Source organism: Etheostoma spectabile, chromosome 3 (genome assembly GCF_008692095.1).
Source record: "Etheostoma spectabile isolate EspeVRDwgs_2016 chromosome 3, UIUC_Espe_1.0, whole genome shotgun sequence".
Taxonomy (NCBI): domain Eukaryota; kingdom Metazoa; phylum Chordata; class Actinopteri; order Perciformes; family Percidae; genus Etheostoma; species Etheostoma spectabile.
This window is the reverse complement of record NC_045735.1, coordinates 4,627,410-4,630,546: the sequence shown is the minus strand read 5'-3', so window position 1 is coordinate 4,630,546 and position 3,137 is coordinate 4,627,410. Positions and strand designations below refer to the sequence as shown.

The window sequence follows — 3,137 nt, the reverse complement described above, 5'->3', positions numbered from 1 at the left end:
TGAGATTTTGTTGCATCTTATTGTTCCAGAAGAGATACGTACATTCAAAGTCATCTTAACTCCGGTTGGGTTGTACCTGTGTGGAGGAGAATCTCCGTAGTAGTTCTGCTGGCTAGTCAGCAATCTAACGTTGCGGCTGGCGTAACCCAGGTCTCAGCAGTGGAGAGGCACTGAGTTTAGCCAGCAGCACATAGAGCTGATTCTCCACAGCAGAGAGGCTGCGTTCTGTTGCTGTTGAGACCAGTGGAGGAAACCTCCTAAAAAACAGCCATTCCACAAAGAGACAAACAGGCAAAGGTAAGCTTTGTCACAGTAATGAAGCCAGAATGATTCCTGTAGGAGGATGATCACCTTCTGTGATGCAACAGTGTATAGGTGGTTCAGTAGGTGACAGGGTCTCCAGGTGTCTGCCAAGGGGTGAAGAGTACGCAGCCGAGGCGAGGTGGGTAGGTGTGCTGAGGTCAGTGATGGAATCCCTTGAGGCAAGACAAGCTAGCATTCACAGGTCATGAAGGCCGAATCTAGAAACGATGAAAAGAACACATTTTTCTGCACTGTTAACAAATTCCCTATATACACAGGGAAACAAAAAGACTTCAGTAGGGAGACGGGGACAGTGTAACAGGAGATGGTTGACCTTGAATTCCTCCCCATCAGAAACCAACTGGAGTGATGACGTAGGGTCTCAATTCTTGCTAAAAACGACGCCACATTTGAACTTCCTGACGGTGTCATCTACAAAAGGTTGTTTTGAGGTAGAAAAAAATATTTTTCTTTCTGATGTACTTTTTGGATGCTGTTATGAGATCAATGTTAGTACTATTGGAACATCAATGTTTTTATAAGCTAAAAATAGAAATGGCTAACAAGTGGCAAATTATACTGTTCATTTCACTATTTTCAATGCAATAACATCTGGCTGCTACTGATATTTGATCATAATCGTCTTTAAATATTTAATTTTATATTGCACATTTATATTGCATACTATATTTATATGTTTCTTTTTTATTTGTCTTCTGGTCTTTTTTTTTCGGAACAAAAAACCCCTGAAAAACAGTTTTTGATTATAGCTAAAAATGAAAAAAAAAAACGCGTCCGGTCTCGGCTGGAAGGCAATAACCCAACCGCAGAAAGTGAACTTTAGAAAAAAATGAGGGACAGTGGAAGAAAAAACGGCCACGACATATTTTAAAAAGTATTAAGCAGTGCTACTAATCTGAATGTAAAGGAGGTAACAAAAAAAACTTATTGCATCTCCCAAATAATAAATACCCACAAATGTCATGTCAAAATGGGCATCAATCTAATCACCAAACAGAAATATGTGTAAAAAAGAAACATACATTTGAAATATGAAATCATCAGGTGGCCTGTGCAACATGACTATATATGTAGATTTATGAAGGGCTCATTCTAATAAAAAAAAACACCAATTATGTTCAGGTGATTATACACTAATGAAAAATTTGTGCTATAGACCCTCCCCCACATTCTACACACTAGTCCTGTAACAGTAAAAAACAACAACAATATGTAATATGTGTCAAAACGACAGATCAGAATCGTTAGTGCTAGTCCATAAATATTTACATTCAATTTATGCTACAAGGCATATTACATATATATATATACAATTATACTACAAATTATCTACTCACATTCTGGGTGTATTCATCTCAAGAAGGCAGCAGTGATGTAGGCACTGAGAGTAATTTCATCAGACACACACCCTGTTAAGAGGAAGCATAGTAATTAGTGATCTAATCTGACTAGTGGAGGCAGAATGTAGGCCTGCCATTGGCAGCGTATTTCAAACAGTATCTTGCTCCATTTTGCTTATCCCCACTACAGTTATAGCCAAAGTAAAATTCTCCTATAGCCAGAGACATTGTACAAACATTCTGGGCCTGGTAAAAAGGCACTCTATGGGCTCCCTCCCGCATCCACAGTTGTTCGTTCTAACATCCTGGGTACTCAATCCCTCCCTGTGATTTTGACCACGGTCTGGAGCAGGTAAATCAAACCTCTCCTGCGGTCATGTGTTATGAAGAAGAAGAATCAAGACGTGAGTAGGGGGAAATGCAACGCTACCAAGCCACAGCTGTTGAATCAAATTAATCCCACAGCTGTGCCCATCCCACTACAAACAATCTTCAGCATTCAGTGGCTTTTACCTTAGTATTAATTTCCCCGGTTTGGTACCGATGGAGTCCTAATAGATTTAACTGACCACTCCAGTAATTAAACATAAACAGAGCTCATAAACCCCCAAAAGCAACTCAATTCAAAGACATGGCACTTGAGGACCTCCTCAATACATAGGAGGCTAAATTTGGAAAGAGTTTACCAGATGTGACATTTTGGAATACAAGACACTTGTAAAAATAAACTTCTTAAAGGAGAAATTATAAATGTATTATATACATAATATTTATATATTAAAAAAAAAGATATCCCCCTCTCACCTTGTGGGTTGGTAGTGTCATCATCAAGCTCGGGTCCTCTACCAGAGGCCGGGAGTTTGAGGGTTCTTCTACGCAGTATCTTAGCTGTTCTAGGACTGCACTCTTTCGGAGAGGACTTCTGAGTCTTCACGGAATCTGCTAGAGACACTCTGGGGTCAAGCCCCCAGTGCTCCGATTACACTGGCAACCACTGTTGCTCTACTTTCCACATCTTTTTCTAGCTCCTCTTTCAGCCCTTGGTATTTCTCAAACTTCCTGTTCCTTCTGATGTTGCGTGTCGCTGGATGCCACATCTATCACTACTGCCTCTTCTGCGTTTGTCTATCAAGACAATATCTGGTTGGTTAGCCATACTCAGTTTTGTCAGTCTGGATCTTGAAGTCCCACGGATCTTAGCCTCGGTCATTCTCGACTACCTTGGAGGTCTTCCATTTTGACCTTGGACTTCTTCCAGCCCATACTCGTGGCAGATGTTCCTGTACACTATGACAGCTACCTGGTTATGGTGTTCCATGTACGCTCTTCCTGCCTGCATCTTACACCCTCCTGTTATGTGCTATACTGTCTCAGGGGCATCCTTGCACAGTCTGCCCCTGGGGGTCCTGCCTGGTGTGGTAGAACCCGGCCTCTATTGATCTTGTACTGAGTGCCTGTTCTTGTGCTGCCATG

General features: G+C 41.3%; 1 protein-coding gene across 1 annotated transcript in view; it reads right to left on the bottom strand.

The window, feature by feature from the left end:
- Positions 1 to 1,722, bottom strand: part of LOC116680849 (alpha-2-macroglobulin-like protein 1) — a 76,152-nt gene extending 74,430 nt beyond the window's left edge. The window contains exon 1 of the mRNA XM_032509539.1: positions 1,699 to 1,722. The gene's annotated coding sequence lies outside the window, so the exon portion shown is untranslated. The remainder of the gene's footprint in view (positions 1 to 1,698) is intronic.
- Positions 1,723 to 3,137: the final 1,415 nt, after the last annotated feature.